Below are 14,255 nucleotides of genomic sequence, written 5' to 3' on the forward strand. Positions count from 1 at the left end.
GGACATCCTGTGGTCGTGAAAGATGCTATATTAATGCAAGTCTTTTTTTCCCCTCCCTACATGTCTAACTGTTACAAATTTGGGCCTTGGCTACAGTGGTGCTAGTCTTTGATATGTGTTATCAGCGGCTTGAATTTAGTGGTGTGCCCGTACTGCCCAAGACCTAACTATGTAACAGCATGACAGGTTATAACAGTAACATCCCCTTGTGATCTAAATTAGGTATATGGGCTTGCCTAATCTTTTCTAATTCAGACTGAGAAAACGTGTTAAGATGAGGTCAAATATAAATCATTAAGCAGTAACGATCAGACTCACCGAGTTCAATTAATGCAACTCGGCTTCACCAAATAATACAAATGATTCCCCAGAGGAGTGGTCCTCTTGCTTAACTTAAAGCAACTTCTAACAAGCCTCCTGCATTCTACCCTTCTGAGCCTAACAAAAGTCAGCCCTTATAGTATTCAGTTTAAAAATCTGTCAGAGGGCTTCTGCCATTTTCTGTTCATTTCCTAGCGTTCATAATTCGTGGGGAAGACTTATGCCAGACAACCCCTGCCGAGTGTCCAAGACCAAGGACCTCTCACCATGTGTGCGAGCTGTTAACTATTGTTACGACAGGCTAATGAATTATTTATTGTTTACAACTCTGGGGAAACCACGTCAATGCCTAGCCCATTTGTATTTTAGCCTTCTGTTATCTCGAGCGCTTTTCAAAAAAACTTGTGAATATACTTTAGTTAAGAAGCCAAACATTTAAATGGCTACTCATTTCCAAATCCTTTTGGGGCAAAAACGGTAAAAAGGAAATCTTAAAATATGACAGTACCGTTACTGTTTATCTTTTTTGAAACTCATATGCATAATAAAATGGTGAACAATATAAGACATATTGGAGATAAGCTTGGGCGAGATTTCAACTCACTCAAAACCCACTTACACAGCGTGAATGGGATTGGGGCCTTAAAGTATGTGGGATTTAGCTGTAGCGGGGGAGAGGGGTGGTGTTCTGGAGTTCAGCAACATTCAGAGTGGCAGGATTGGAGTTCTCAGATATTGCTACAGTTGCTGTTGGTTTCTGGCCCTGGAAATTAAATATGGTGTTTGATTTACTGGATGATACCAGGGATTTAGCAGTACTCTGAGTGGGTCTCAACGTCTGGAAGGTTTGATGGAAAATACCAAATTCAATCAATTGAGTCAACATTAGAGAGGTTTAAATCTACAACCAATACCCTGTCAGTCTTTCCACCCCACCCCCACTAGAGCTGTACCTTGAGTATCCTGCCATCCATTCTTAATTAGCACTTTTCTTAGATAATATCACCACCTTCAACACCTCTTTGATCCTTTTGTCTGTGACATCTTTTGATTATCTGCTCCTATCACTGCTTACTTGTCCCCACAACCACCCCACCCTCAACTTCTCTCCCCCCGCCCCCCACCTTAAACCAGCTTATATTTCACCCCTCTCCTAACTATACTTCAGTTCTGTGGAAGGGTCATGTTGGACTCGAAACGTCAACTCTTTTCTTCTCCACCGATGCTGCCAGACCTGCTGAGTTTTTCCAGGTAATTCTGTTTTTGTATTAGAGAGAGGTGTCTTAATCTGGGAGCAGTTGGTTGAGTTACAAAGGTTGCAGAACTGAGGGTGGAGTGGTGAAGGAAAGGCTACAGATATATTAGCACTGGAGAAAATGCTAGGATATGGAGGACTCCCAGTGTTGGAACTCTGGCAGTAAAGTGGAACTAGTGCATTCTGTTAGACCCAAGGAAGGAGATCCTGAGATGTTGCAACATTAGTCCAAACATGGATTGGGCTTCCAGAGAAGGCTGAGGGAGATGTCAATATTTGGCAGCACTTGAGGGAGGTCCCCTTGGATGCACTGGGAGAGATTTAGTGGAAAAATGCTCCAGAGCTTGGACTAACATACACACAGTGAATAAAAGATTTTGTCCATATGTCCCACCCTTAATTCACTGGGACAATATTGACAACATCAGGGCTATTTAAACAAAAATATTCTATCACAGAAGTTTTCATCATACAATCTACATTTAATTCCCCCCACCCCAGTTCAGGGACTTGAGCACATAATCAAGGCTGACACTTCAGTGCAGTACTCCTTCAACACCACATGGTCAGAGACCCGTCTTTTGGTAAAGTGATAAGTCAATGCTCTATCTGCCCTCTCAGGTGGATGTAAATGGCACTATTCAAAGAGAGGAGATGGGGAATTCTCCTAGTTCCCTGACCAACATTTATCCCTCAACCATCATTGAACAGATCGGGGTAGACTGCCCAAATCGACAGTAATGTGAATCATGCAGTATCTATAAGAGGCAGATGTGCTGTCCTGCAACACCAGCTTTACCTCCAACTATCAAACTGAAAATTGAACTCATTAGCTGATCATTTATTTTGCTGCAGACTATGGGACATTGTTGTGTACACCCTTGTTATAACAGTAAGGCACTTGCTGAGGAACTCACCACTTTGTTGGTACAACTAACTACATTACAAGTCCTGTAAGACTGCAACTCCAATATAATGGTATGTACAGGTTTGATTCTGTAATGGTTAGAAGTTGCATGTGGATATTTGGAGGAAGTAAGCGATGGGTTGTTTTCATTGATTGAAATGAGAAACGATGGCACTGTAATTGAATAGTGTACATTCATGCCCCAAATGTCTTCCCTTAAAATGTCAACCCCTACAAAATCTTTCCTGAAGGTCAATACTACAGACTTCCTGGTACAGGTTCCCTCAAGATTACGTACATGGTAAAAAGCCTTTTGTGGGCCTCTCGCAAATCAAGATTCCATTTTGATATTTATTTTAGATATTTTAGCAACTCATTGTCCTATCCATTGCTAACACTTTCCATAAATGCCATGATGTAGGTGCATTGGACAAATGTCAAAGACAGAGCAGTATATCACAGTATCTGCAATGGTTTGCAAATATGAATTTTAAATGCATGCCGATCTTGAAACATCTCATCCAACTGACTTTTAGAATAAGGATATGGAATGTTGTATTATTGAAGGAATGTAGCAGCTGCTACAATGGTGATATGATCTTTATTCTTGCATTTTAGCTAAATACTCCCATTGACAAAACACCTTAAAAGCAAGGTACGGCACTAGACAAGGAAGTCACCACATTGGCGGTACTTCCTCAAAGACTATTTCCCCATTCTTATCTCAACGGTTGAGCTATTATACACCCCTACATGCCTTGTTCAGATGGCTACCAGTCATACATGCCCATCCAACAAACAGGCAAAAGCTGATTAATGGTTTTAAGGAATATCAGGACATACAGTTTCAAATACCTATCCTTTCCCCTCCTTATTTCACTGATATAAATACGAACATACGAATTAGGAACAGGAATAGGCCACTTGGCTCCTCAAGCCTGCTCCATCATTCGACAAGATCATGACTGATCTGATTGAACCTCAACTCCTCATTCTCACCTACCCTGCTAACCTTCCGCCTCCTTCTTTATCAAGAGTCTCTCTACCTCTGCCTTATAAATCTTCAAAGACTCTGTTTTCACTGCCTTTTGAGGAAGAAAGTTCCAAAGACTCACTACTGAGAAAAATTTCTCCTCATCTCTGTATTAAATTGGCGACCCCTTATTTTTAACAGTGACTCCTAATTCTAGATTCTCCCATAAGAGGAAACATTCTCTCTACATCCACCCTGTCAAGACACCTCAGGATCTTAAAGGTTTCAATCAAGTTGTCTCTTATTCTTCTAAATTCCTGTGAATAAGTTTAGCCTGTCCAACCTTTTGTTATGATTCCAGCTATGTTACTACTGGACATGTCAGATCCCTGGGTGGAACCTGGCTTGATAGATCCTAACTTTTATTTTTTGTTAGAAACATGGAGGACAGCTACTGAACGGAGTCACAGGGTCTACTAATGTACTTTTTACAAAAGAATAAAACATGTATTAAACAAGAAAAAAATGAATTATATTACACTACTCCTTCACCTGCAATCATACCTTTACAGATATGTACACATTTGTAAGAATAGCACAAATTTAAAAGAAAAATCTATCTTATATTCTAATGTTCACTGTACATGTACAGTCCATGTAAACCAATAGGCGACCTGTGGTCAGACACACCACACACCCAAGATCTAGTGACAGATGCCATCCCAAGCAGATGTGATGGATCTCTCATCAACTCCCCCCAGGTTTGTCACACTATGGGCCAATCGGTCTCTCGGAACTCCGTCTTTCTCCCAAGGGTTTCCAATCTCAACGCTCGAAGAACTCGCTTTGGAATCTTCTCCCACACAACATTTGCACAAGGATCCACCTCCAGGGTTTCAACCTCTTCTGCTGATGTTCCTTTCCCCTGGATCACTATGTGCATTCAAGCTTCGCCTTCCACACAATCTCTCTCAGATACTCAGCCGTGCAAACAGAACATCACTGCTTCACAGCCCCATAGAAAGGAGCCACGATCCTGTTGCTGCCTTCTCAGATCTTCTGGCTTCTCGCAAGCTGACTTTGCCTCGATTTTGCTCTCCACAGCTTTCTCTCTTTAATTTGGAGCTTTTTCCTCTGCTCCTTACTTTAACTTCACTGAACAGGATCTTGTTCCAAATTCCTGTCCTTGTTCTTTAACTTAAATGTCTTCTTGGGACCTTTCTCTTTTTCTTAGGACCAGCACCCTGCAGTTCCCTCTCCCAGTAGACTGCTGACAAACTTGGTATCTCCCTTGAGATACAGAACTCACTTGACATTCGCTGTTACTTTAACTTTAGAGCAACTCATCTAAGATTCTTAGACTCATTTTCCTCAGTAATCTGCTAGTATGTCCAGCGAGAGAGAGATCTAAACTGCTCCTTTCACCTTCGAGCGTAAAAACCAGCTAAATTCAAAATCCTTCCTGTTTCTCTGTGGGCGCCCTGTTGCTAAGCAACAAGACAGTTTTTCCTACTTTGTTCTAACTTCACTAAACCACTTCAAGGGGCGTAAAACCGCATTAAAATGCAGGTACACAAACAAACCCATTAATGTGCTGACTCCACTCTAAAATGAAACCAAAATTCCAGGCTTCATCTTTCTAACACACAAATAAAAAAAAAATTAAACTAAAACTTAAAGCTAGAGCTTACTCCTAACACACACAAATACACATATAACTTACTTAAAACCATCTCTAGTTCCTAACACCTTCCTCATAAGACAACCCACCCATTCCTTGTATTAGTCTAGTAAACCTTCTCTGAACTGCTTCCAATACATTTACATCCTTCCTTAAATAAGGAGATCAATATCGTAGAGTACTCCAGATGTGGTCTCACCAGTGTCCTGTACAACTGAAGCATAATCTCCCTACTTTTGTAATCAATTCCCCTTGCAATAAACTATAACAATCTATTAGCTTTCCTAATTACCTGCTATACCTACATACTAGCCTTTTGTGATTCATGCACTCTGGATTTCAGAGCTCTGCAATCCCTCGACATTTAGATAATATGCTCCTCCTTTATTTTTCCTGCCAAAATAGACAATTTCACATTTGCCCATATTATACTCCATTTGCCAAATCTTTGCCCGTTCACTTAACCTATCTATATCCCTTTGTAGCCTCCTTATGTCCTCTTCATAATTTACTTTTCTAGCTATCTTTATGTCATCAGCAAATATAGCAACCATGCCTTTGGTTCATTCATCCAAGTCATTTGCACAAATTGTAAAAGGTTGAGGTTCCAGCACAGACACCAGTGGCACACCACTCGTTACAGCCTGCCAACCAAAAAAAACACCCATTTATGCCTACTCTGTTTCCTGTTAGCTAGTCAATTTTCTATCCTTGCCAGTCCCCACACCATGAGCTTTTATTTTCCACATTAACCTTTGATGTGGCACCTTATCAAATGCCTTCTGAAAATCTAAGTACAGTACATCTACTGGTTTCCCTTTATTCCACAGCACATGTGACTCTGCCAAAGAACTCCAATAAATTGGTTAAACAAGATTTTCCTTTCACAAAATCATGTTGACTCTGCCTGATTGCCTTGAAGCAAATGGCAGCTAAATTGTTACAGTCTGGCCATTGTAATAGGAATTGTAAACAGTGCTTCTGCCAGAGCCAAAACAGCTTAGGCTGGATCACTAATTTATGTTCAACTCCATTTCTCCGGTTTTATAGCCCAAGATCTTTGCTTTGCTGAACACTGCACTGATAGCTTCACCAAATAACACACGAGTACCCTTAAATCTTTGTCTTGCATCATGTCCCGTATAATAGCATTTAGCTTATACATTTTTACTCATTGCCATGACTTCGTATTTTCCCATTTTAAATCCCATCAACAGCCAGTAACTCTTGCATTGCATCCAGGTGTCAAGTGTTCTTTGACAAAAATCAACACAGGCTATGCTGTCCTGAGTTTTCAGCTGAGACAAAACATATAAATTGGAGATTCAATTTAATTGCACCTGTATACATGTTTCAGTATGCAGATCAAACAACAGGATTGTCGGTATTTTGGGGCAACTTTCGAAGAACAGACAGCATGGGACACGACAGTGAATCTGTGCAAACGCCAACAGCACAAAATTGACTAGTGAGGCATTTCCTGCTATTGCGTATTCACACCTTCTGCAGCTCCTCGTATCTATCAGTGCTTTGGTCAGGCATAACTTGATCGAAAGGTAGGGCAAGGGCCCTGACTAGTCTATCTAGGTCTTGCAGACAACCAGGCTCCATTCTGAAATCTGGTCAGTAAACATGACTTCAATTTTATCTCTAGGTATTTTAAAAACATTGTATGAAACAAAGATGGAGGTTTTCCCCATTTGTCACAGAATGAAAATTCCGTTTTTGTCATAATCATAAGTGGACACAGTGGATTATGCAAGTAATTTCTCCATTTGTGGCACAGAGCCTGAACTAGCTAGCATCACAACAATTGTTCTACATTAAGTATTTGTTCTCTGGCTGTACTGACCAACAACTATAAAGTAGACCAAGGGATGACTGAGAAAAACTAGTAACTTCACATTTTAATACACTTGGAATTTTGTGGCAATTCAGTATCAGCAACTTTCCTTTTAAATCGTAACACTACTAGCCTTAATTTCAGCATGAAGGATATGTGGTACAGCATCCATCGTACTTGCTTTGACAAATGGTCCTAAACCTCAATCTATCATTTCTTAAAACACTGTGTTCAAGTTTCATTTTTCCTTAGGGAAGAGGCGGTACCACAATTTTATGTACCATCATATGTTTCCTCTGAAAAAGGATCATTTGACTGTGATATACACAGGAGTTTGCTTTGTATACAAACAAGACTGCCAACCAAGGTGATGTATTTTGTTCGAAAGCGAGATTGGGACAATTCAAGTTCCAAACATTATTTAACAAACTGGACTGTGGAGCTTATCTACCGTATATAACCTTTCATAGAAGCTATTGCAATATCCACTTGGGAGAGTCCCCATTTATACAGTGACCATTTTGTGAGCAAACAAGGAGAGAAACCCTTTCAAGATTAAGTGCAAGGTAAAATTAAGCATTTTCTCCAAGCATTGTCTTAACCAGACAGCTTAGGAAGAAATAGCTCTGAGCTGTTGTGCTCCATGCTGGCCTGAAGTTGCAAATTCTCCAGGAGTCCTGTCCTTGGTTTTTACATTGTTGTGGTAATTTTAATTCATATACAGAGATTGAGAAAATGACCAAAAATGCTTTATTACCACATGAATATCAACCTCGGGGTAAAGTTGAACTTCCACATGCCAAGCTCATCTTGTTTCCTATCTCTCTCCCTCTGAGATGATGTGGGTTCCTAGCATGCTAAGGAGTTTGAATACATGAGGAAGAACGCATGCTTCTCCATATCTACCCCTGTTGAAAACCAATTTATCTTAAGTTTGGATTGGGTTTTTTTTAAAAACAGGCAAATTTCTTTAGTTTAATAAATATATATTTAAAATGTCACAAGAAGCTCTTGAGGCCAGACCAGATTCTCCGCCACACTTTGCTGTACACCACACAAATTTGCAACTTAGAAACACAGACAGAAACAAAATGTCAATTTCAAGTCTTAGAATAGTCTAATACTGAGAAAAACAAAATGTTGACATTTTATCACCAAGCTAAACAGTACATTGAATTCCTGCAAGATTAGCTCAGATTTCAAGGAAGTTTTTAATAATAGTAACTTAGCAACAAATAAGTCAACTTTATGCTCATCATAATCATGTGACTGGTTTGTTGCAATGCACTGCAACATTATTTGTGTTTTGATAAAATTGGAACCAGAATATTACAAAATATACATTTCTACAACCCTCAGCATAATATTTCCATTTGGGAGCATTTTGGCCATGTTAAAATGCTAATCTACAACTGCTCTTCCAGTATAACTTCCAACAACATTTAAACAATAATGCAAAGGTTGTTGTTCAACCAGAATCAAGTAAATCAGGCAGTGAATTACAGAGTGCAAAGAAAACCAGTCAAAAAGACTTCTGTTTCATGCCATTTGTCACAAATTGGGAAAACTATATTGTTTCATTTTAAATCGACAGAAGCTTGCCAACAACATTCAGTAGCCTGTTGCTCGCACTTCAAGGAACCCAGGTACTCTATCCTGAATTCACATAACAAATTAAGAGGTAAAAGATTTTGCCTCCTGTTACATCTAAATAGTTGCTTTATGAAAAATTACAGGAAATTTTCCACGTTACAACAGTGACCACACATCAAAAGTACTGTAAAGCTCTAAGGCTGTAAAGCGTTTTGGGACATCTTGTGGTCATGAAAGGAGCTATATAAATGCAAGTCTTTTCTTAAAATCTGTTGAGGTTTAACATCAGAAATTGTTTCACCCTGGTCTTATGGAACAGGGCTTAAAGATGTAGCCCAATGTTTGAATTCCTGGCAGAGTTATGGTCACATGTCAACATACCAATCAACTATCTGATCAACTGTGTGCATTTTGTAAGTTTTCGAAGTTGGCTGCAAGAGACAATCTTTAAAAGAAACTATTTCAACATCAATGATTGGGTGGATAAAGGTTTGAAATCTTTAAGTTTAACTACTCTTATTCAGGTGCACTAAGCTCCATTACAAAGAATTGTGTAAAAACATTTTCACCTCAAAATCTTGCCAAAGAGAGCTAGGAGAAATGCAGATTCATAGAAAGTCATTTCAGTTGTAAGTTACTTCTTGTGCTATAAAGTATGTTGTCTAATTGGAAGAAAGTTTAATCAATTGTCTTAGCCTGTGCAAAGCAGTTTCAGCATTGTGATTTTTTTTTGCCTTCTGTACTGATTGGGAATCCTCCATGACTTCCAAGAGGCAGTTTTGTGACCAACATCTTATATTTATTTGGCACTTTTAATGTTCAAAATTGTCCTGAAGTGTTTCACAGAACTGCATTTAAAGCAAAAGGATGCTGAATCAAAGAAGAGGTATTAGAAGGGGTGGTCAAAATTTTTGTCAGAGGTGTGATTTAAGAAGAATCTGAAAGTAGGCAGAGGGGCTTAAGGACAGGATACCAGGAGATGGGACCTAGCTGGCTAAATGCACGACCAACAACAGTAGAGCAAAGAAAGGGGTAAGATATGCCAGAAAGGTATAAAGACACGGGCGGGGGGGGGGGGTTGCGAGAGGGAGAGTGGTGGGTGCGGAGCGGCAGCTAGGAAGGTGTATGGCAGAGAAGTGGATGGACAGGAGGGCAGCGAGCAGGGGCAAAACCGTGCAGTGATTTAAACTCAAGGTGGGAATTTTAATTTGAGATGTTTGAGGGGCTGGAAGCAAGCAAGCCAACAAGGGAATGAGCGTTGGCAAGTTGGATTTGAATTGGATAGAGGCTGCAGAGTTCTGGATGAACATTTCATGGAGCATGGGACATGGAAGGCCAGACAGGAATGCTTCAAAATGATTGAGTCCAGAATAACAAAAGGCATGGATAAGGGCTTCTGCAGCACATGGGGTTCTTTACGGGTGGATTGAATGATATTATGGAGTTAGAAGTAGGTTGACTTTGTGCTGAAAAGAATATGGAATCAGAAGCAGAGCTTAGGGTTCAAAATGATGCTGAGGTGCGAACAATTTGGTTTAGCTTGAGTGTGTGGCTGGCGATAAGGATGAAAACAGTGGCAAGAGGACAGAGTTTGCCGTGGGGTGCAAGGACTAAGTCAATCATGGGAAGAGAAAACAATGGCAGTCTGGAGGGACAGAGGTACAATACCCAAGGAAAGCGAAAAAAAAAACTAACAATATTACCCAGCATCCTTGACCATGAAGGGGAATTGGATGGTCAACAGTTTAGTGGGAACATTTTCCATGATTCAATAAGTGGGTCTCATGGGTAAAATAAGCTGAAAGAGGACAACAGGGGTGATGGGCGAGAGATAGGAGTTCAGGGCTAGAGCTAGGGCCAGGGTGTATGCTGAGGGATAAATTTGGCTTAATAGTGTTACAAAAGTATAATTTACAACAAACCAGAAAAATATTATGAAAAGTAAGCTTATGGGTGTGAATGTGGATGGTTCTGTCTGTTTGATTTAATTATATTTGAAGTCAGGTAGACTGCAAGTTTGAAATTATCAAAAGAAGCTAGGTGTAGAAATGTACTTCAAATGCTGAGTAAACATGGATGCTGCCTTAGCATGTAAGGTTTGAAGGGAATTTGCATTTTTAGATAAGTGAAGGGATTGTTTGGATTACAAAGGAGTGTTAGTCTGTTCACAACTAGGAAAGTATGCAAGGCTAAGGAGTGTGTTTATTTTTCCCCAAAGGTTACTGACAATATTGGCAACATGAAATTTTTTATATTATGGGAAAGGTATAGTTCCAAAGACGTATGGGATAATGGAATTTACATATTAAAGAGAGAGAAACATATATAAAGGAGAATGAAAGGTTATGTGGGGGCCATGTAAGATCTAAGATGTGTGAAACAGCCTTGAAGATGCCTCCAGCCATTTGTGCATAAGTCTGTTGTGTCCAGTAACTGAAGTTGAAGAAAGCCATTTGGATTCCGCTGTCAAGTGGGTACTGTGTTAACTTGCTGATTTTTAAAAAATCTAAAATCTATTTTGGACTGTTGCCTTAAAGGGGGTGTGTAACTGGGAGTCAGGTTAATTTGGAATTTTAGGAGTTGTTATAGTATTAATTAATTGTAGTCTTATGTATGTGCTCGAAATCTTTTATTTTGTTAATAAACGTTTTAATTTAATTTTTAAAATCTCTAAAAGCCTTGGTGGACTCATTACTTCTAAATTCAGTGCACACATCTTCTCGTGATAAATACAAATTGCAAGACCATGATAGTGTAGCCAAGTTTCCCTTGTGGATTTAGTCCACCTGGCACACATCATCTGCCACATCAAAACAATAGTTATAGGCAAAGAGCGAGAAGGAGCAGTGGTAGCAGAGTGAATGGTTTATTTTGGAGAAGTTTGTGAACTTGTCAGTTTTTGGGATAGAGGCAAGGCTACAGCTGGAAGAGTAGAACAGTTTAAAGAAGTAGTTGGTAGGGAATATAAAGCCAGAAGTTATCTTTGCTCTAAGATAATCCAAGGGCATTGGTAGTTTTGGTTTAAACGAGTGTAGCCTTATAGCGTTTGACATGGATCGATGGCTAAACCAGCTGTGCACTAGATTTGGTCAAGTCTGTACTCCTTGGACTTCAGGAGATGAATGAAGGACTGTATCTGGGCAAATGACCAGAAAGGTAGACAATGAATGGTTTACTGCTGACAAGAAAGTCAAAGGTGAAGCTGAGCTTGAGCAGACTGGCAACTGCAGTGGCATGTGGTGAATGGAGGACCAGAGACCAGGCAGTTGGATGTTTGAGAAAACAATTCTAAGCAGCTTAGTTGAGGAGGCTGGGGGAAAATAGATTTTTCCAGAGGAAGATACTGAAGGAAGTGGAGTTGGAAGACGACAGTAGGGCGTGGGTGGTGAGGGATATAAGGAAGTGGTCAGAAATGGCCCCATCAGTAATGAAAACCATGGGTGTAGGGAAGTCAATACAGATGAAGTTGAGGGACGACTGTGAATATGGATGGGAGCATTTATATGGAAGAAAGGCTTAGGGAGGACACAAGGTCAGATCAGAGTGAATTGTTAGATCTTGGAAATGCAAATTCCTTAAAGTTAAAATCTAATTTTGCAGAGAAATCAGAAGGAACTGAAATTCAAAGAACAGGGCTTCAGTGCCACACTAAACTACCTGCTACCCAATTTTAACACGTTACATTTTCATGCTTTGATTATGATACACCTAAAACTGCCCTGATTCATTTTGAAACTGCAACAAGTTAGAGATCCATGTGAGAGAAAGACATTAGAAGTTGCAAGGATCAAGTCTACTGGAACTTGATTGGCTGCTTGAGAGAGTTTTAGAGAAGTTTTCCAGAGTTTTTCTTCTCTCTGCCAGGAGTTTACAAAATTGAGGGATGGAGGGACTTATGGGACTGCACCATGTCTGGATGGGGTGAGCTTGATATGCCACATTCTTCCATTACTTTTGTTTACTTATTTGTCTTTCGCTACTACTTGGAGCAAGTTTGCACCACTTAATAGATCATCTAAAATAAAATTGAGCAGAGGGGTCATGGCCCTAAATTTTACAGCAGTCCAATCTGTTTTTACTTGTCAAAGTGTTCATTACTGAGTGTGTATGCAGTGGGTTTCCCTCATTTTATTCAAATATCTTTACCTTTTGAATTGTACGAAATTATTTGACTAGTTTTAGGGATTTTGCAATTTATTAACATGTTCAATATACCACAGAAAATCATCTTACAAAAAAACAGTCATCTACGTTGTCTCCGCAAATGACATACTGTAGTTACCCAAGTCCAGACAAATTATGTGCAGCTTCGCAAGTGTCAAAGCTTAAGGACCCCAAAACATACATAATTACTTTCAGCAGCACCTTGTGTAAAGCAGCATAATCTACCAACATAAGGCACTTGAAAGCTCCTCCCGTCTAATCTCAGGACCATCTCACCAGTTTCGGGTATTAACCCACAGAGTCATCTAAAGCCAACTGGAAAGAATATCAGCCCATAGTGACAGCAAAACTCACCAATAATGGTTCCATTAACGAGTCAAATTGATTGACCATCATAAATGACACTTTAGAAGAACTAGCTAGCTAGCTCAGGTTTTGGATTATCAAATCTTCAATGGAGAAATAAATCGGTTCCAACCATTGCGGGTGATGAAGAAAAAGTCATATTGTAAAAATGAGATCCATTACGCAATTCAAACTCAAAGTCAACAATTTTGAAACAAAATTTCTATTACCTAATCTGTTTAGTAAGGGTGCAGTTTAAAAGGATTACATACAAAACAGGGACAGAAATATTGCAGAATGGGAAAAAAAAGTTGAACATCATTTTTCCAAAAAATAAGAGTTTTACATTTCTAGCAAATCTAATGAAATCTGAGAGTTACATTACATTCTTAGATCTTTACTTTTATTTCCTTTATGTTTCTGTAATTTCATCCAAATTATCAACAAATATAAAGGCTATTTGAAGTTTGGAATGGTCTTATTGTTAAATCACATCAATCTCAGTCCACCAAGATCATTGTTTGAACAAAAAAGTAGGCACAACTTGAATGTTTCATAGTCAACATACCTCAACTAATACCAGCAGATTTCACCTCATTACTGTTTGCAGGTTGTTGCTGGTATAGACTGATTGCAGCATTTGCCACTTTATACTCCAAAAATAATTCAGTGTGAAAGCACTTAAAGATATTTTGATGATTTGAAAAGGCATTCAATAAATACGAGAATTTCTTTACTGTTCAGTTCAGTTAATTTCCAACAAATTAATGTACTAAAATGCTTCCGATGGTACTTCTAATTTCTTTTGTCACTTTCCTCCCTTCTTTTCTCTGCTGAAGATGTTGACTTCTTGCAGGGTAAAGAAGGGCCACACATCCACCTGTACCTTCTCTTAATCATCATTACTCATGTGTAAGCCTTGACAGTAAATGTTGGCAGGCTATTTGACCAAGTTTCACAGCGGGCATCATTGTCTAGGCTAGATCTATTCACACTTGCTTACTTCTAGGAGGAGTGGTTGGATAGCAATCAAAAGTAGAAGCTTCCATCATAACTCATGCATGCTAAGGCTGATAATTGTGCCAATTACCACCAGCTCACCTAAAATCAGCTAACCGAGTGCAGACTACAACCGAACATGGCACTTTCCTGGAATGAATCAAGAACGCCCTG

General features: G+C 39.4%; 1 protein-coding gene across 1 annotated transcript in view; it reads right to left on the minus strand.

Moving 5' to 3' along the window:
* Window positions 1-14,255, minus strand: part of pak5 (p21 protein (Cdc42/Rac)-activated kinase 5) — a 193,199-nt gene that overhangs the window by 113,262 nt on the left and 65,682 nt on the right. The window lies entirely within an intron of this gene.

Source organism: Cetorhinus maximus, chromosome 14 (genome assembly GCF_964194155.1).
Source record: "Cetorhinus maximus chromosome 14, sCetMax3.hap1.1, whole genome shotgun sequence".
NCBI lineage: Eukaryota > Metazoa > Chordata > Chondrichthyes > Lamniformes > Cetorhinidae > Cetorhinus > Cetorhinus maximus.